Source organism: Pipistrellus hanaki (genome assembly GCF_964339955.1).
Source record: "Pipistrellus hanaki genome assembly, chromosome: 17".
Taxonomy (NCBI): domain Eukaryota; kingdom Metazoa; phylum Chordata; class Mammalia; order Chiroptera; family Vespertilionidae; genus Pipistrellus; species Pipistrellus hanaki.
This window is the reverse complement of record NC_140519.1, coordinates 4,113,592-4,135,016: the sequence shown is the minus strand read 5'-3', so window position 1 is coordinate 4,135,016 and position 21,425 is coordinate 4,113,592. Positions and strand designations below refer to the sequence as shown.

Genomic DNA, 21,425 nt, shown 5'->3' with positions numbered 1-21,425 from the left:
AGTAAGCATTCAGCGAGTATTAATTGTTTTTTGTTGTTATCCTTATACAAATCTTATTTCTGGCTTCTACAAGTGAAAGTTCCAGACCTCTAGATCTCTGGAACGTCTTCCTGTTGAACTGAGTTGAAAAACTGATTAAGTCATACTTCCAATGCCAACCCTGCCTTTAAGTCACCTCAGAAGATGAGGTACATGTGCCCCATTCTCCCTCCTGGCACACTCCAGGCTTCTGTGCCACAGAAGGGCCTTAGGGAATGTGATTAAAGCCTGCAAGCCGAGCTCTTCTCCCAAGCCTGTGAGTTTATAATCTAACTGTGAGTCATCACACAAAACCAAGTAATACTTTCAGGAGTAGTCTAATCCATGCAAAATAGAACGTTACTAAATAACTAGGTAAACAGATTATAGATAAATAGATTATTTGTGGCAAAGATATTCTATAATTACCAAACAGTTTTAAGTTGTTGATATTTAACTTTCCTTAGTTTCATAGAAATACATCAAAATAGACATGAACTGAAGCTGAAAACAAGTACAGGAGAATGGTTCCCCTGGTTCTCCTTGTGAATATTTCACTTAGCCTACGTCACATGACCCAGCAGTAATAAAATCAGGACATGTAGAGTAAAAATCCTACTTTCTATCATTGCTCAATCTGAATAAGAATCTAAAAGCAACTCCGGGTGTTGAATTGTAATTTTTTCCCTTCTATAAAGAAAAATATACTGGTATTTCTTATCTATGGGATAAAATATGTCACTGAATAAAAGTGTTTAACATCTTGTTTCAGACAGGACTTTTCTTATTGTTATAAGTATGCAATGCTTATCAATATGTTACAATGAAATCTTTACCAGGTATAAATATGATCCTTATTTACTGAAGAAAGATCTAGAAATGTTTTGACTTAATAAAAGATGCTTTATTTGATAATTTACCATTTTGTGCAAAGGATTTTCACAAAAAAGGTAAAAGTACATCTAAAGACTTTTTACTTAAGTGATTGATTCTTACTTAAAAAGTGGGGGTTGCTGAAACCTGTTTGGCTCAGTGGAGAGAGCTCGGTCTGCGGACTGAAGGGTCCCAGGTTTGATTCTGGACAAGGCTGCAGGCATATTCCTGGTTGGGGGTGTGCAGGAGGCAGCTGGTCGATGTTTCTCTCTCATCGACGTTTCTAGCTCTCTATCCCTCTCCCTTCCTCTCTGTGGAAAATCAATAAAGTATATATATATATAATTTTAAAAGTGAGTGTCCCTGTGATCAAACACGTGTACTGTTTTCTTTTTGGAAGAAGAAATGCCAGGAGAATGCGTTCTAACAAAACTCCAGTGTCATCTGCATGTGAAACCGAGCACCATTAGCAAGTGCATGTTCCTCCAGAGAACACGGGAAATTAGAATCAATGACATCTTACTATGTTTCTGCTGAACAGCACTAAACATGTGACAGAGATTGACATGCTCACCCGCTTGCCTTACTGCCTCACAGTGGAAGGCACAGTGGAATCCTGAGATCCAGCCTAGTGGCAGGACTTTCCAAGAAGGAGAATAAAACTATTTTAATGTATGCTCTATCCTTTTTGAAACTGATTTTAAAATGAAAACCCTGGTAAAAGTTTCTAAAGTGATAGGTATCAGGGTGGCATACTTAAAAAGGTAAATGTACTTACCAGGAGGCTCCTTCTACATCCTCCCTGTGACTGCCGTACCCAGTGTGACGCACCAGCCACTGTGAGGGCGCCCCCTCCTGAGAGAAGCAGACGCTTGCTAATATGATCACATTTCCCTTGGAAATTGGACAGTTTTAAAGTCATCATGTTTTTTAAATTTTAACATCTATTCATTTTATTTAATATGTTAAATAATTATAAGATATGTATTTATTTAATATATAAATATATAATACAAATAAAATATGTAGTATTTATAAATATAAATAAAATGCATGTATCTTAATATATTAAGTTAACATACAATATACTTATTTTACTTTATATACATTTGTTGCACATATATTATTTACCAATTACAATATTTCTCATGTTTGATAGTTATTTCTGCAAAAAGTAGTACCAGCTCTCAGACAAGAAATTGTTAGAAGCATGTCTGTGCTTGTCAAATGCACCTGGTCAGGGCCTGATCAGGACACTTCCCAGCTACCCGGAAAGACAGCCAGGCATCATTTGTATCTGAAAGCGTTTCCTTCCGATGATGGTGTGTTTTATTGAGGACATTGTGGAGAGGACCAGCATGTATTTGAAATGAGGACTGTGTAAAAATTCCAGAGTTTTCAGCAGTTGATGGAAGCTCAGGTCTGCACTTAATATTTCAACCAGCAATGTTACTTTGCTTTGAAAATCTGGAAAGATAAAAGTGGATTTTGTCTTTGAACATAGAGCCACCTGAAATGGTTTTATTCATTTGCTCATTCATTCACTAGACATTGAAAAGCACTTACTTTTGTTGTAGGTACTGGCTATCCAAGCCCTTGCAGGCCAAAAGACATGGGAAATTAATGAAATGGCTTTGATATGGATACTTTGATCTTACCTATATTTGAAATATCCAGTTAGTGTTCATTAACAGAAAATAGCAACTCAAAAATTTATATATTTAAAAAGTGGTCAGTAAGCTTTCTAAAGTCTTGTGAATTATGGCTTGATAAATGTTATTTTTCAAAATATTGGTCACATTGCAATTATTCAGATTGCTTTCTGGTCATGTTCATAAGACATCTGAGGCTAGACCCTAACGTCTGTTAAACTTGGCTCAGTTATCACAGCCTTGTAGACAGAATGGTGCCCCTCAGTGATGTCCAGTTCCTCATCCCAGCCCTGTGACTAGAACAAAAGGGACTTCGCTGGCAGATAGAATTAAGCATTCTGAGATGGGAAAATGGCCCTGGATTATCTAGTTGGGCCCAGTGTGATCACAGGTTCTTGTAAGAGGGAAGCGAGACCAAGAGCAGAAGGAGGTGGGATGAAGAAGCAGAGGTGGGCAGGATGCTCTGTGGAAGGCGGGAAAGGCAGGAATCCGCGTCCCCTCGCAGCCCGAAGGAGTGAGAAACTGCTACCCTTCCTGCTCCCAGCCCTGCCAGGACAGCTCAGTCAGGACAGCACCGCCAGGACCCAGGACAGCTTCACCAGGACAGCCCCACCAGGCTGGAGAGAACGCTTTGGAGTTGTTTTAAATTACTGTTTGTGGTAACTTGTCAGGGCAGCCATAGGAACCTAATGCAAAGCTACACAGTAGTAACCCTTCCCATGGCCCCTGTTTGGGAAATTTAAGACAAATACAGGCTCAGGTGGCATGGCTCAGGGGTTGAGCATCAACCTATGACCAGGAGGTCAATGGTTAGATTCGTGGTCAGGGCACATGCCTGGGTTGCAGGCTCAGTCCCAGTAGGGAGCATGCAGGAGGCAGCCGGTCAATGATTCTCTCTCACCATTGGTGTTTCTCTCACTCTCTCCCTCTTCCTTCCTCTCTGAAATCAATGAAAGTATTAAAAGAATTCCAGCTATTCCACCAGACAAATCGTTGCAGTGCTGCTGGGTCAGAGCAGAAAGTGTGTCTTTTCCTGGTTTCCAGAGAAGTGGGGGTGGAGGGGAAAGGGTGGGGAGGCGCTGCTCTCTCCCCATCAGGCACTCAGTCTTCTGGGGCTCAATGCCACAGGAGAGCAGTGCTGGTGTGCCTGGCCAGAGCCACTCCTTGTATGGACGGCCCAAGTTTCTTTCCAAGGGAGTCTCCGCTTCCCCTAGAATCAGAGGGAACAGCGTATGGATGAACATGTGACTGTTCAGTAGAGACGTCTCCAGGACGGTCACACACAAGTCATCAGCAGCTCCTGGCGGATCTGTGTGGGGCTGTGGGTTTCACCTGCAGACAAGCAGGTCACTCATGGCTCCTTCTGGCCCCAGGCCGCTCCTCGTCAGGGAGACCAGTTCTCCTTGTCAGGGGGTGCTGGGGGGAGATAAGCTGAGAGAGTGTCTATGCCATTATTTCTTATCTTTTAATCTTTATTATTGAAAATATTACATGGGTTCTCTTCCCCCAACCCCCCTTAACCTCTTCCAGCCTGCTACTCTCCTCCCCTGATCCAGGCCTTCACCATGCCATTGTCTGTGTCCCTGGGTGATGCATATATGCATACAAGTTTATCTCTTCCCACACACCCTCCCCAGCCTTCCCTCTGTCCATGCTTCTATGACTGGGTCTATTTTTTATCATTTGTTTGTTTGGTTCTTTAGAATTCATATATGAGGGAGATCATGTGCTACTTATCATTCTCTGACTGGCCTATTTCACTCAGCCTAATACTCCCCAGTTCCATCCATGCTGTTGCAAATGGTAAGAGTTCCTTCCTTTTTATAGCAGTGTAGTATTCCATTGCATGGATGTACCACAGTTTTCTAATCCACTCATTTGCTGATGGGCAATTAGGCTGTTTCCAAGTCTTAGCTATTGTAAATTGTGCTGCTATGAACATAGGGGTGCATATATTCTTTCTGATGAGTGTTTCAGGTTTCTTAGGATATATTTCTTGAAGTGGGATGACTGGGTCAACTGGAAATTCCATTTTTAATTTCTTGAGGAAACTCCATAGTAACTCAAGTTCATTCAAAATCTCCTTGGCTTTCGTCACTGCATCTTCTCCCTTCTTATGAACTGTTCAAGGCAGACTTCAGTTGAGGTAAACAGTTTGATTCAGGGTTTTTTTCTATCCGAATTTTGATGCAACAAGATGTGCTAAATGCTCAGAATGGTAAGTGTAGAGAAGGCACCGACTCAGCTATGAAGGGGGGAGACATCTGTGCGATGCTGTGGGGCTGAAGCTGCACCAAGCGAGCGTGGGCCTCTGGGTCACTGGGGAACGGCAGGCACTGGGATTCCTGCGTGTAAACCCGACCACACAGGGCTCACTCCCCAGGCACTTCCAACACCAACCCTCCTCTCAAGGAGCAGCGTGCCTTTGGGTTTTACAAGGTGAAGTTCGGCTGGTTTAGTTAACCGTGGTCAATTGTTAAGCTCTATGCTTCCCCAGGTCTCGTATGCCAAACAACACACTTCAGCCCACGTGTTTCTCCTGGAGGAAATGAGGTCACGAGCTCCTCTTTCAACGGGAATGTGAAAGCTATTCTTTCCTAAAACGCGCGGTAAGCCCAATTTCTTCTTATGCTGGTCGTCTCTTCCTGGGATCCCGCATCTTAAGTTTAAATTTTGGAGCACTTAGCTCTGGCGTTCACACCTGAAGGAGGGCCGATGGGACACGGCTGGAAGCTGCATTGCTCAGGAGTTAACGGGCAGGATTGGCTCAGTGCAATGTGGCACATTTAAAAACCATCCAAGGAAGTTTTATTATAGCTCAGTCCTCTGCTGAAACTCACTTTCCTAATGTCAGTTTTCCTTAGAGCACACTCCATAAAATTAGATCCAGGAGATCATGCCAAAGCATTTTATTCACGTCCTCTGCTCACACACACTTTCCCAGCAGCAGGAAGTGTTGTTTTGCTAAAGAATAATAAGGACTAGCACTTATTAATTACTAGTGTGCTGAGGTGTATGATTATATAAATCCACGCTCACCTTAAGTCTAGGCTTAATCTGCTAGGAGTCCCCTGCAGATAGAAATATGCTTGCACAGCAGTCTTTAACCAAAACCCATCATGTAAACACTTGCCAACGATGGCACATTCCAGCATGCCCCAGAACACAGATTTCTGAAGTTGCCTACTGTAAGGCGATATGGAGTGGTGGGGACTGCGTCAAATTGTTCACAATTTCCATACTTATCCATTTAAGCTGCCCCCTGGGCAACCAATACATAGTTGTTAACTGTAATCAGCTTTAGGCCTCTGGTTTTAAACTGTACACAAAGCCACACAGCTTTCAAAAGCATCCAGTTATATGCATAATTCTTCCTTTATTTATCTCCACCTCTTTCAAGCTTCATGAGGGAATATTCACATTCCTGTGAACAGAACTGCATGGTCTTGTTATGCCTTCATGCTGCGACCCTTTAATGCAGTTTCTCATGTTGTGGTGACCCCCAACCATAACATTATTTTCGTTGCTACTTCATAACTGCAATTTGGCTATTGTTATGAATCATAATATAAGTATCTGTGTTTTCCAATGATCTTAGGCTCTACAGCAGCGGTTCTCAACCTGTGGATCGAGACAGGTTGAGAACCTCTATCAGGGTCATGACATTGATATTTACATTATGATTCATAACAGTAGCAAAATTACATTTATGAAGGAGCAATGAAAATAATTTTATGGTCGGGGTCACCACAACATGAGGAACTGTATTAAAGGGCCGCAGCATTATGAAGATTGAGAACCACTGGTCTAAACCCCGGTGTAAGTCACATATGGGTGAACCACTGGTCTAAGCCATGGTGTGAGGCAGACATGGGTCATTTTGCAGGGAAATTGGATGAGGTGTCTGTAAATATTTAAATACACACAGTGTTTCAGCCCTCTGAGTAAGATCTCTGGCGGAGCAGGTGGGCGCCTGGGTTTCTTTGGGGTGCATGTCCACGTGGGAGAGTTCCATTGCCCAGATGCCAACTCACAAAGAAAGGCAGGAAAACAGTTGTTATTTTGTTGGATTATTTAAGCAATAAATTTACATTAATACACTATTTCTGGATGCATCTAATTAAGTTATCACTTCTCAAAAATCTCTAGTAGTTTCTCATTTTAGTTGCAGCAGACAACCTTAATTTGATAAGTTATTTAAGGTCTTTGGTCTTTAGTTTCCATGAAGTTGATGTGTGACCTGGAAGTTGTTTCTTTGCACTCAGTGTGCTGATATGAAATGAAATCTGAAATCATGGACACTGTTTGATCTGGCCACTATCAACTCTAAAATTCAACTCTAAAATATCAGCTACAGCTGCACCAAGGCTCTTCCTCACTTGGTAACTGATAGTGTGCTAACACGCTTTCTTCCCCCCTTCCATTCTATTTCCGTCTATGGAAACAGGAATTTCATTGAATTCTTGACCCAGTGGTGGAATATGGGTATATTACTCAGCATTTGGGGCATTTGAAACCTGCGGGAACTTGGGGTTTCCTCCATAACTAACAGAATGAAGGGGCCTGACTACTAGTGTTTCGTAGTCAGAGGTCAGGGATGTTGTTAAGCGCCCCGCAGTGGAGAAAACATTCTCTCACGGGCGATTGTGTCCTTTTTGAGAAATATTGTAATGGCTATGCCTTGGGTGTGTGAGAAAATGGCAGGGAAACTAACCCACTCTGGTTAGGGCTCTTCATGTCTGGTTCACGCAGTCTGACTCGGGCCCAGTTACCCTGTCAAGATCCTGTTTGTTTGCCAAGGCCCAGCTCAGATCTCCTCTCCCACCTGCCGCCAGGGTTCTCTCTCCTTCTTGAGGGCCCTCGTGGAATCTCTCTCTAGCAGCTTGAATAGTCTCCGAAGGAATATAGACACCTGGATGTCACATCACCAACGCTGCCTTCCACATCGGGGTTGGCAAAGAGCCTGTTAATGGTCAAGGAATATGTTTTGTTTTGCTTCATCTACACTCAACTGATGCTTCTATAGAGAATTAGATAATTCTCTATAGAGAATTAGATAATAAATAATGAAATAATAATGACACATCCTCACCCAGAAAAACAGCATCGCGTTAGACATGCTGCTTCAGAGAAACCAGCCTGGGAGCTCGGCATGACGGTTTATTTTGGGGTGAATTCGGGTTAGGAGCTCCATTGACAGGCTCCATGCACAGGAGCGCTAAGGGACATGGAGCCTTTTCGCTGACAGCCTCTGCTGTGGGTTGTGTCTTGAATAAAACTCCATAAAAGAGTACCTGAGGGACATAAAGATTTTTCTAGAAATAAAGGAAGCTTTCAGAGCTTCTCTTAAAAATTAAAAAATATGTTGAAACCAGTTTGGCTCAATGGATAGAGCGTCGGCTTGGGGACTGAAGGGTCCCGGGTTTGATTGCGGTCAAGGGCATGTACCTTGGTTGTGGGCACATTCCCGGTAGGGGGTGTGCAAGAAGCAGCTGATCGATGACTCTTTCATGAATGTTTCTAACTTTCTATCTCTCTCCCTTCCACTCTGTACAAAATCAATAAAATATATTTTTTAAAACATTAAAAAATATGTGATCAACTGCCTACGAGATGACTGAAACAAGACCAGGTTTGTTTCTGACCCACTGTCTTGATTTGCACTCAATAACGAACCAACGGGATCCTCCAGCCTCAGGTGAGAGCATGGCTTTGTGAAACTGGAAGTGCTCACCCCCCAGATGTTGGTAGGCATAGCAGCTGTTGTGGAATCATTTATAATCTTATATCGGGAAACTACATGCTCTTTTATATTTTCAACTCATCCCCCAAAGATTAATATTTTCTTTGCTTTATACATTAAAAGATGACTTCACTATTAAAGATTTAATAAGAGAATAGAATTGTTTCTTTGAATGTATGAATATTTTAAATTAGACTCTTTAGGAGTGACGATAATGAGACTATTTTAAATTCTAAGTTAGTTTGATTATTCACACGTTTTCATTTTTTTGAGATATAATAGACATGGAACATTCTATTGGTTTCAGGTGGACACCATAATGTTTTGTTACTTGTGCATGTTATTAAATGAACACCACAGTAAGTCTACCTAACACCTCACAATATATATTTTTCTTGTGATGAGACATTTTCAAGTCTCTCTTAGCAACTTTCAAATATACACTACAGTATTGTGAGTTGTATCACCAAGCTGTACATCACATCCTTGGGACGTATTTATTTCTCAACCAGAAGCACCCACTTCTAAACCCCATTCATCCATTTTCTTACCCCCAGCCACACCAGTCTGTTCTCCATACCCAGGAGCTTGTTTTTCTTATTTTTTTCCAATTTCATATACACTTACTCTGTAAAAAGCAGGTTTACAGTCACTTGTAATGGAAAATGATATAAAAATTCATAAATATTAATGCGAGAATAAACTGTGTTTTACCCACTCACAACTTTAAAACCACTTTTGCCCCACCCTGAGTAAGTGAGATCATTCGGCATTTGTCTTTGTCTGACTTATTATACTGAGAATAATGCCCTCCAGGTTTATACATATTGTCACAAGTAGCAACGTTCCTTTTTTAGGAATGAATAATATTTCCCTGTGTATATCTTTGTATGTGTGTGTATTCTTTATTCATTCAACATCAATGGACACAGGCTGCTTTCATATTTTAGCTGTTATAAATAATGCTGCAATGAACATGGGAAAGCAAATATATTTTCACGTCAGTGTTTTGGGGTTTGGGGGAAATACCAGAGGTGGAACTACTGGGTCATGAGGTAACTCTCTTTTTTCCTAATCATTTGAGAAACCTCCACACTGTTTTTCATAATGGCTGCACCAGTTTATATCCCCATCAGCAGTGACAAGGGTTCCCTTTTCTCCACATTCTATCAAGCACATAATTCTTGTCTTTTTTATAGTATAAGTGTGAGATGAGATTGTGGTTTTGATCTGCATTTCCCTGATGACTAGTGATATTTTTATTATTAATGGATAATGGACATAAGCTAGAAAAACAATGCAAGAAATACACAGACTTGTACTAAACATGATGGAAGCAAGATAAGTCTCTTCTATTTAAGACATAAAAGAAGCCGAAACCGGTTTGGCTCAATGGATAGGGCATCAGCTTGGGGACTGAAGAGACCCGGGTTCGATTCCGGTCAAGGGCATGTACCTTGGTTGCGGGCATATCCCCAGTAGGGAGTGTGCAAGAGGCAGCTGATCAATGACTCTCTCTCATCGATGTTTCTAACTCTCTATCTTTCTCCCTTCCTCTCTGTACAAAATCAATAAAAAAATATATATTAAAAAGACCTAAAAGAAGAAGAAAAGGAAAAGGAAAGCAGTTCAATTAACTGTGCCAGCTGTTATAGTCTAAATCTGGGTCACAGTGTTTTTGCTTAAGTCAGGGATTCTTGGGTATACATTTTTGTTACTTAAGGAATCTTCAGGAATTAATTTTCCTCCCACATCCTTAGATGACTACATAAATATTTTGGGATTCTGTGTGTGTATCTAAGTGTTGTGTCTGTGTGTATATCTAGATGCTTACTATTTTTTCTATCCAGTTAGAGTGTGAATTTCCAAGTTATATTAAGAAAGTCCAGTTATATTTCTTCTTGAGACCTCAGACAGCAAACCCCCTTTGAAAATCAATCTGGCCCAGTATCTCAGTTGGTTAGAGCATCGTCCTGATTGGTCAATGTTGCAAGTTTGATCCCTGGTCAAGGCACATATGAGCATCAACCAATGAATGCATAAATAAGTGGAACAACAAGTTGATCTCTCTCTCTCTCTGTCTCTCTCTCTCTCTCTCTCTCTCTCTAAAATGAGCAAATAAAATTTTTATTTTATTAATGTATTTTATTGATTTTTTTTTACAGAGTGGAAGAGAGAGAGAGTTAGAAATATCAATGAGAGAGAAATATCAATCAGCTGCCTCCTGCACATCTATACTGGGGATGTGCCCAGAACCAAGGTATATGCCCTTTACCAGAATCGAACCTGGGACCCTCGAGTCTGCAAGCCTACCCTCTATCCACTGAGCCAACTGGTTAGGCATAAAATGAGTAAATGAAAAATTTTAAAAATTAGTCTGGTAATATGAAATCATATGGATAGGGGTTTCCATCACAATAAAGTTTTAAAATTTTCAAAATTCTGTTACTTGCCCTGGCTGGTTTGGCTCAGTGGATAGAGCATTCCAGTCAAGGGCATAAATCTGGGTTGTGGACTCATTCCCCAGTAGGGCACAGGCAGGAGGCAGTCAATTGATAATTCTCTCTTATAACTTTTGTTTCTATCTTTTCCTCTCACTTCTTCTCTGAAATCAATTTAAAAAATTAAAATAAACAAATAAATAAATGATTTAATAATTAAAAGTAAAATTCTGTTACTTTATACTTGGGTTATAGAGTTACCTTTGGGAATATAATACTATCTAATAAAAGAGTAATATGCAAATTAACCATACCTCTGCTACACCAACAAGTCACGCCCACCAGCCAATCAGGAGCAAGTAGGCAAATTAACCCAACCAAGATGGCTGCGGCCATGGAGAGAACAGGAAGCTTGGGTTTCCCCATCAATGGAGGAAGCCAAGCTGTCCGTCTAGCCTTCATTAAGGCCACAAAGTTTCAATTATAGAAGATAAATAAATCCCAACAGAAATGGCTGCAGCCATGGAGCAAGCAGGAGGTTTGGCTCCACTCAAGGCTACAAAGTTTCAATTATAGAAGATAAATAAATCCCAGATACCAGAGCCTCCACTTGGGTTGCCAGGGGTGGCCAGCCTGCAAACCACCACAGATCCCTCACCCAGGCTGCCCCACGCCCTTAGTGAACCCCCACCCTGATCCGAGACACCCTTTAGGGCAAATCAGCTGGTTTCCACCCATGTACCAGGCCTCTATCCTATATAATAAAAGAGCAATATGCAGATTGGCCATCACTCCAACACACAAGATGGCTGCCCCTATGTGGTCAAAAATCCTGCCCCCATGTGGACACAAGATGGCTGCCACAAGATGGCCAGCATGGTAGGGTAGTTGGGAGGAACCAGGCCTGCAGGGAAGGGCAGTTAGGGGTGATCAGTCCTATAGGGGAGAGCAGTTAAGGGTGACCAGTCCTACGGGGGAGGGCAGTTAGGGGTGACCAGGCCTGCAGGGGAGGGCAGTTAGGGAAAACAGGCTGGCAGGGGAATGTTTGAGGAGTGATCAGGCTGGCAGGCAGAAGCAGTTAGGAGCAATCAGGAAGGCAGGCAGGTGAGCAGTTGGGAGCCAGCAGTCCTGGATTATGAGAAGGATGTCCAACTAAACAGGCAGTCAGACATCCCTGGAGAGGTCCCAATTGGAGAGGGTGCAGGATGGGCTGAGGGACACACACCCCTGTGCACGAATTTTGTGCACTGGGCCTCTAGTCTCTATATATAAAAGCCTAAGTGACCAGTTGAAGGAACAACTGAACAATGGGTTGACTGGCTGCTGTGCTGTGCACTGACCACCAGAGGGCAGACACTCAACATAGGATCTGTCCTCTGGGGGTCCGTGTGCTCCCAGAGTGTGCCTCTCAGCTAACAGATGGGTGCCAGATACCAGGCTCATGGCTGGTGAGCATAGCTGTGGTAGTGTGAGCCTCTCCTGCCTCTGAGGCAGAGCTACTGAGCAGCAAGTGGTGGCAGCGGCAGGTGTAGCAGGGCTGGGATGAGTGGGAGCAGCATGGCGCCTGGCCTGGCTGGGGCTCCTCCCCGGCTACCTGCCCCTTCATGCATTACTAGACTACATCCCTCGGGGGATGTCGGACTGTCAGCTTGCAGGGATTGGGCCAAAACCGGCAGGCCAACATCCCCCAAAGGATCCCAGATTGCAAGACGGTGCAGGCTAGGCTGAAGGACCCCAGCAGTGCACAAATCCATGCACCAGGCCTCTAGTAGATAAATATATGCAAATGTATTCTGTATGAGAACATCCTGGGTAAGTGGAAAATAAAAGGTGGCACTTCTGGGCACTTGCTTTTGATAGAATATCACCATTTTGAATAAGCTGTTTACGCAAACATATGTACATAACATCTTACCCAGGAACATCAAACCAGATTCCTAAATTAAGTTCACCTAATCAGGAAACCTTTCAGCCGCGATGGGCTCAAGATCCTGTGCTTGCTGAAGTGGATGAAGTACCAGCGCTCTCTAGGAGCCTGCAAGAACCCCAGGTGTTCAGATTTTGCTGGAATTTGTCCTTTTTGGCACAGAAAGGGCCTGATGGGAGATTACACTGGCTGTGGATGGAGTCTCAGAGGGGTGCTGGTGCAGACAGAGAGCTTTGTTAGATTTGCAGCTTCTGGACGCAGAGAAGAAAGCCTGTGCAGTAACAAAGGAACAGGCCAGCGCCGCCTCCTCCCTGACACACAGGGCACTAGTGCTCCAGGGATTCAGCTCTGTGGCCTGGGGCAGCTCTGCAACCTCTGCCCGCGTTTCCTTCTCTGTGCAATAGGGGTCATGGCAGCATGTGCGGCAGAGGTTTGGTGTGCAGTGATATCAGGCACCGTGGGAACAGGTCACAGATTGCAAAGCAGCACTGGCACACAAGGCTCAACCCCCACCCGCCCCTCAGTCCCTGCAGGTTCCCCACTATCTGCGGATTCAGGCACACACTGGGGGTTTGGGATGACTGCTCTCTATTTCGACTCCAGACTGCACAAGCTCAGTCTCCGGGCATTTCCAGTACCTCCTGCTGTCCCTCCTTTTCCTCAGTCCCTGCCACAGAGAACGCTGTGCTGAAGTTGCTCTGCTGGCGTGGTGATGGGCAGGTGCCTGGGCCTCTCTCTTCCATCCAGCCCCGCAGGGGCCCAGGCCAGAGAGCCACCTCCATCACTGGCTTTGAGAAGAAGCCGTCTGCACTGGGTCTGTAATGCGTCATGAGCCTCGCTGTGGGCTCCAAAAAGAGAAAGGTGAACAAGTCAAATCTATTGATAAGGTGGTTGCTAACAACCGGTCTCCGGGAAAACCCTACACTAGTGACATTAGCATCAAGAGTGTGTTTGCTCTTGCTGTTTGTTTGAACATTTGGAACTTTCCTGGTCTGACCAGGATTGCATGCACATTTATTAATTTGAGAAGCATATCTCACTGGGAAATACAGACTGCATAAAAGTGGAGTTATAGAATGGAAAATTGGCCCTGGCCTGTGCAGCTCAGTAAAAGGTTGCGGGTTCCGTTCCTAGTCTGGGCACATGCCCATGCTGGGGGCTCAGTCCCTGGTCCCTCCCTGGTCGGGGGCCTGCAGGAGGCAGCCAGGCAATGTTTCACATCCATGACTCACTCTCTCTCTCTCTCTCTCTCTCTCTCTCTCTCTCTCTCTCTCTCAAAATACATTTAAAATCTTTTAAAAAATAAAAATAAAATGTGTCCAGAATAAAACCTCTCTTTTGTACAAGTGATGACTGTAATCATCTGTTAAAATCACAAGTTAAATCTGGGCAAGAGTGAGTCCTAAGTGGTCCTAAACTCTGCTCTCTGCTTTGCACTCAAAAGTATTAGTTATTGCTCTTTTCACGGTATTTATTATTTCAGCAAATTTTTATTGAAAGCTTGTCAATTTTTGATTGGTTAATGGGCTAATTAAGGATTGGTTTTAGAGTAAAAAAGCAATTAAAAATATATCCCAAATGGCCTAGAGAGGAGCAAATGTTAATCTAATAAGTACAAAAACTGCAGACTCTTTGGAGAGCTAGGAAGGCAGGTGTTGAGTGGGCAGAGGGGGGAGGTGGCTGGTGGAATTTTGAAAACAAAGCCAGTCTGAGACTACCGCTGAGGAGGTGCTCCAGACTGCACTTCACTTTCTGTTTCCTGACCGTGGCAGTGTTTCATTTTCCGAATAAAGTAAAATGAAGCCAAGCTTCCCTGTGTTTTCACCAGGATGTTCACGCAGGAACCTGTGGGCAGACCTCGTTGGGGAAACGGGCACAGAGGGGCCTGGGAGCTTTTCCTGCGGTTTCACTTACATTCTGCATCTCACGAGCCTTGCTGTCCCAACGGCTTTTGTACATTTTTGAGGTGACATTAGCGGTTGGCAGGCTAAGGTTCCTTTTTTATTCCTTTAATAACCTCTAATTAGAGATTCCTTTTCCTTTCATTTCAGCCTTTATGCTGATGATAAAAGCCATCTGCCATCTCTCTCCAGTGCCTTCTCTGCTAAAAGCAATTAGGTAGATACCTGCTTGGCTCCTTAAGAGAAAGGAGGCTGGGACAGGCAGGGGGAGCCTGTCCCTGAGCGTGGGCACCGCCATCCTCTGGCAGCGGCTGGTCGGGCTGGGCTGGAGCAGGGCCTGGAGTAAAAATAACCGTGTTTGACCCCAAGGCCCAACGCGTCCGCAGGCATTGGTGCATGTTCCTGAGCTTAGGAAAGGAATGCCCCACAGGCTCGGGGGATAGATGGTGAGTGTGCTGAAAGGGAAGGAGAGAAGAGGGACAGAAAGGGAGAAGGACAAAAAAGAGAATAAACAGCAGCAAAGCCAGGAGAGGAAGAAAGGTTTTCCTAATGAAATATTTACTGCCATTCTTTTCACTGATATTTTATAGTATGAACTATGAATACTGCTAATTACATGCATACAAATTATAGAATTGTATACATATTTGAATTAAATTTTTCTAGTTCTTCAAACACATCACCAAAATGGATAGTCTCTTGCCGAAACCGGTTTGGCTCAGTGGATAGAGCGTTGGCCTGTGGACTGAAAAGTCCCAGGTTCGATTCAGGTCAAGGGCATGTACCTTGGTTGCGGGCACATCCCCAGTAGGGGTTATACAGGAGGCAGCTGATCAATGTTTCTGTCTCATCGATGTTTCTAACTCTCTATCCCTCTCTCTTCCTCTCTGTGGAAAATCAACAAAATATATATTTTTTAAAAATGGATAGTCTCCATCCAAGCCTGAAGCCACTGTTAACATTACTGAGAGCACATTCTGTGAGTTAAAAACATTGAGATACTTTTTAATGTTTTAATATTTTTCAGCTATCTGGTTTTGAATTATCTTTATATCTGTGCAACATTTTCAGTAATATAAATAATTATAATTTAATAGTGGGAATATTTATTTAGGAATATTAAGGGGTTTTTTTAGGGAAAAGTAGTTGTTATTCTGACTGGATACTTTGTGCTCAGAGATGGAGGGAAAAAAATGTCCCTCCTCTTAGAGATACAGCCAAATTGATACTCCAATTGTACACATTAGATGTATTTTCGGTGAGCCACTTAATGTAGTAAGATATTCCAACATGTTTCACCATGTGTTTTGCATGTTAAAAGAGAGAATTATCTCACTTTGCCTATTTTTAATGATTCTCTGGAATGTTTCCTGTAGAAAGCCTTAGGAGGTTGCCAAGCACAATTCATCTTCACAAAGAACATGTACAAAAGTGTAAATTGTTCCAACTGCTAAGCATGCAGCCCTCACAGTGAAGTAGAGACACACGCGTGTGTGTAATCACCTTCACCGCAGCATGATTGCTTAGAGAAAGAGTCTTGTTAATGGGCCCTCCTAAGCCATCCACAATGGTGTATTTTTCCTATTTTAAGTCACGAACCAAATTCTCCATCATGTCTGCAGCATGTTTTGCGAGCTGATATACATCATTTCTGATGGTGATTTATTTTGTGTGGCACATACCTCAGAAGGGCTTTCTATTTGTTAGAAACCTCATATGGCATGTGATTTTTCACTTCTTAGTGTAACCCTTTGTTGAAATCTAAATATGTTGAATAGGGCCCTGGCTGGGTAGCTCAGTAATTTAGTTCATTATCCCTATAGGCAGGTTCTATCCCTGGTCAGGGCACATACCAGAATCAACCAATGAAAGCATAGATAAGTGGGACAACAAATCCCTCTCTCTTCCTCCCTCCCACCACCCTCCATCCCTCTCTCTAAAAATCAATTAATAAAAATAAACTAATAAATATGGGTTAATAAAAGTATATACTTTAACATAGCATCTGGTGTGTTAAAAAAAAAAATGTCTTACCTTCTTTTCACATGACCCCTCCTTGAGTGTTATCATTTTCTCATAATCTCATAACACTTTTCTAATTCGTGAATTTTCTGAAAATCATATTAACCTATTCATGTAAATTCTACATCAATGGCCATTTTCATAGGAAAGTTAGTAGTCTCCTGTTTCAACCACGTTTGGTCTCTTTCTGATGGTCATGCTTCCATTATATTCACAGTCACTGAAGGAATTTCCCAGGAGGAAGCCTGCTAAAACCACCCATGCTGCCATCTGTGACTGTGGTTCCGAGCATTTCTTTGCATCTGTGTCCCCCAGGACTAAACGCCATTGCTTTCCATGAGGGCAGGTGCGGGGAGGGAAGGAAGCTGGGCCACATGTTGTAGCTGGCTAGTGGGTAGATAGTTAGGTCACCTCCCATTACTCCCAAGTTTTTGTCCCTTTTGTTATGATTTTATTGCATCTAAGATATGTGATTCTGGACATATTTGATGTGCAGGCATATTTCAGCTTCAACTACCAATATTTACATTATAATTAAAAGTCTAACAGCTTAAACAATCGCTGGTACCCTGCTGCATTTGGCTTCCAGAACAGGCTGCCAGGACTCACGGTGTCTTCCTAGAGGAACTGTGGTTAGAGTGAGGCCTCTCCATGCTCCCTTTGCTGTAACACATTGTCTCTGTTTTCAGAAAAAGTCTTCTGTCTGTGGACACATTTTCAGTTAAACCTGAGGCCTGGATGGGTTGCGTCTCCTACCTCCGCCAGCCCTTCTGGAACGGAGCCTGAGTTAGGACAAGGCCTGAGCCCTGGAGGCCCTGAGGCCGTGTGCTCCCCGCACCAAGAAAAGATGTCTTTCACATGGTTAACAAAAATGCATCCCTGAGCTGCCTTAGGAGTATTACTTAATTACTTAGTCCGAAGGAGTGCATGGTATATAGCATTTTTGTGTATAGGTTGTTTTCATAGGAAATGCACTGAATCTGTTATTAACACATTTCATTCTCATTCATTATATTAAGAAGAAAAAAGCCCAAAACACACCTGTTAATACTCTCAGGTACCAACATCAGGCTTGGTCCATGCCAACAAAAGTGAGTGATTAAGGTCCATTTGAGGACGAGTTAAAGTTTGTAGAAATCTTTGAATCATAAATTTGCTGCTCATTAGCATTTCCTGATTTCATACCTTATAATCCCCCTTTGGCAATAAAAGAAACCTCTCTTCTTCCTATGTCCACTCACTTTTTATTCTCTCGGCATTTACTGGGCATTTATTTAAAGCCAAATGCAACCTAAGGTCTGGAAATACAAAGATAAGCAAAATTACACCTCCTGCCGGTCCTCATTACACTGAAGGCCACTGGTGACAGCGGATGTTAAATGTCAGGCAGATCAGTGTAGAACCAACCTGTGGTGGGTGCAGGAGTCCAGGGAGCCATCCCAGTGTGGGTAGCAGGGGGAACAAAGCACCAGGGCAGGGAGGAGAGTAGGTGGCATGTGAGCAGCCTCCAAATAAGTGAGGAGACATTAGACAATGACTCTTCAGAGGAGATTCAGGGCAGGGGGCGGGGGGCTGGAGGAGCTTGGTGGGTTGGAGTGTAGTCCCTCCCTTGCACTGAAGGGTTGCTGGTTCAATTTCAGGTCAGGCACATAACTGGTTTCTTGTTCAATCCCTAGTCCAGGCAACTAATCTCTCTCTCTCTCTCTCTTTCTCTAAGAAGTTTCTTAAAGACACAGGGCTGCAGGGCTCTCTTTCTTCCTGCTATGAAGCTGCACGGGGGAGGGGAGGACCGAGGGGCTCAGAGGAAACAGGGGAGCAGGAGCTCAGGCCACAGTGCATTGGGGTCTCTGGTCAGAGAAGTTACTGACATCGTCACATTCCGATAGAAGCCCAGGCCCTCCCTTGGCTGAGACCCGAGGTGTCTGTTCCACACCGGCCCTCCAGCCTGGGGGCGAGTCAGGGCTGTCATCCATTCCGGACTTGGGGTGCCCTGTTTTACTCACTGTGCATCTGTTTGGGCCTCTGTAAGCCAGAGGGAACGAGCAAGCCTCTCTGAGACTTCTGGTGAAACATGGGACATCAGTCATGACACAGCATGGCCGTGGGACCCCGACCACAGCCTCGTTTGAACCTAGTTCCATGGTGGCCCTGAATCCCATGAGAGCAGGTCTGTCTCCCCGAGACCCACCTCTCAGTCCCCACGCCTCGCCTGGTCCCCATGCCTCGCCTGGCACTGGCAGCTTTGGGCGTCGACCCTCCTCTCGCCGTCCGTGGGCCTCCCCTGCGCCACCTTCATGCCCTCTTGACAATTCCCAGTGCTCTCCTCGCAAGTGGAATCAGTTCCTGGCTCGGTATGGCTGTCCTCTCGGGGCGTCTTTGCTTCCCGAGCTCCATGGGAGGGATGTGAGAGCCCAGAAAGTATCCTACCCCATCTCCCCTCTGCTCCATCCCACCTGCTGCATCCAGCCCCGCCCACCGTGCCTGTTTCCTCCGTGGCCCTAGGAGATTCCGTGGGGACAGCACCAGGTGTGTGCCATCACCAGGGCACCTGGAGCTTCCTGGGCCCCTTGGTGTCCATGTCCATTAAGTCCATTCTGCTCCAGGAGACTCAGCATTGCTTCCGCTGTCCTGCCTGCAGTTCAGTGTCTGAGCAGCTGTTCCCGCTCCTCGCCCTGTGCTGCACCTGCACCTGCACCTGCACCTGCACCATCATCCTTCAGACCTGCCTCCTCCCTGCTTCCTCTTCTCTGCCTGCGGGGTGAGGCCGCTGAGAACGCTCAGACTAATGCGTGATCCCAACTTTCACATGCTATCCAGCATTGTCTTGTCCACCCGGGCAAAACTGATTCCAAACCTTTCTCTCCAGCGGATACCACACTGATGTTCTGTCTGGCTCCAGGGGAAGGCTGTCAGCCTTGGGATCCTCTGTAGAATCAGCTGTTAGGAACAAGAAGAGGGGGTTTATCTGAGTGTGTGTGTGTGTGTGTGTGTGTGTGTGTGTGGCAAGTGACAGACCTCAGGGTGACAGGCAAATCTGGGTTGGTTGCTGCTGCCGCTCCATCTGTGCAGCCTCTCATGGGCCTTGACACTGAGAATTAGACTGAGGACAAGTATGCTCTGCAAAGTATAAATAAATCTATGTAGCAGTGTGTCCTTGCACTTCAAACTCGGCTGAAATCTTCTCAAAATACTTTCCAGAACTGAGATCTAAGGGCATCTTAGCAAGTTTAAAGGCCTGTTTGCTAAGAGGAAAACCCAGAGGGAGTTCCCCTGAGATGTTCGGAAAGGAAAACAGTGGATGGCGTCGGGGTGAGGACTGAGCGTTACCTCTTCACGAGACGATGCATCTCCATTGCCTCAGAGCAGGACTGGCCTTTCTGCCAGATGCTGGCCTTCACTGCAGCCCCTCACTGACTCTAGAACCTTCTTTGTACAAATAAAACTGATGATGCCATGTCTGCATCACACTGGACCTAGGAGTGGCTCACACATTCAGACCTCCCTGAAAGCATCTGAGAATGTGCAAATGATGATGTCCCACCACATGCTGCAGAGGTAGATCCTAGCTGGCCCTGGTGGTCCACTTCATTAGGCATTCTTTGTTTCTCTTTTGCCACAGCAGCCAAAATCACAGTTTGCAAAACATTGACCTTCAGAATGAACATCCTATGTAATTAAGAGGTGATATGCAAATTGACCATCATTTCAACACACAAGATGACCACCCCCAGGTGGACACAAGATGGCTGCCAAGAGATGGCTGGCAGTGGAGGGCAGTTGGGAGGGACCAGGCCTGCAGGGAAGGGAAGTTGGAGGAACCAGGCCTACAGGGTAGGGTATTTGGCTGGCAGGGGAGGACAGTTAAAGAGTGACCAGGCTGGCAGGCAGAAGTGGCTAGGGGAAATCAGGCAGGCAGTCAAGCAAGTAGTTGGGAGCCAGCAGTCTTGGATTGTGAGAGGGATGTCCCACCAGGCCTAAATGGGCAGTTGAACATCCCTTGAGGGGTCCCATATTGGAGAGGGTGCCGGCTGGGCTGAGGGACACCCCTCCATGCATGGATTTCATGCACCAGGCCTCTACTCTTTTATATAAAAGCCTAACCAATCTAATGACCAAATGACTGAACTGTGGTTTGACTGATTGCTATGATACACACTGACCACCAGGGGACAGATGCTCAATGAAGGAGCTGCCTCCTGTGGTGGTCAGTGCACTCCCACAGCAGGAGAGCCACTCAGCTGACAGGCTGAAACTAGTAGTCTGACATTCCTCAAGGGGTAAAGGATTGTGAGAGGGTACAGGCCAGGCTGAGGGACCTTGTGCACCAGGCCTCTAGTATTCACATAAAAGGAGACATCCCAGCCTCATGCATGACTTATCCTCCCATGTTCTCCCCCAACTCTGCATGGATCTCTACACAAATGTATATACTTACATAGGCACACATACACACATTGTTTTCATATATTTTGTTTATATTGAAATGGAGATTTCTGTAGAACATGTAAAGTTTTCCTTTAATAGTAATAGTTTCCTGTTGTTTTGAGATATATATATATTAGAGGGCCAGTGCACAAAATTTGTGCATGGGAGGGTCCCTAGGCCTGGCCGGTGATCAGAGCCCATTGAGGCCTTCCAGCTGCTGCCCAGGACCTCTCTTCACCAGCTGCCAGCTGATGGCTAGGGCTTTCCTTCATTCTCTGCTGCCCACTGGTGGTCAACACATGTCATAGTGAGTGATCAAACTCCTGAGGGGACACTTTGCATATTAGCCTTTTATATGTAGATTTTTTAATTGATTTTAAAGAAAAAGGAAGGGAGAGGGAAAAAACAAAACAAAACATTGAT

At 44.5% G+C, this 21,425-nt stretch overlaps 1 protein-coding gene across 5 annotated transcripts in view; it reads left to right on the top strand.

The window, feature by feature from the left end:
- The window catches only part of RALYL (RALY RNA binding protein like), a 501,772-nt gene that overhangs the window by 169,349 nt on the left and 310,998 nt on the right, over positions 1–21,425 (top strand). The window contains exon 2 of one of the 5 annotated variants that reach the window (XM_084864795.1): positions 15,692–15,813. The exons of the other annotated variants lie outside the window; for them this stretch is intronic. The gene's annotated coding sequence lies outside the window, so the exon portion shown is untranslated. The remainder of the gene's footprint in view (positions 1–15,691; positions 15,814–21,425) is intronic. 5 annotated transcript variants of the gene reach the window in all.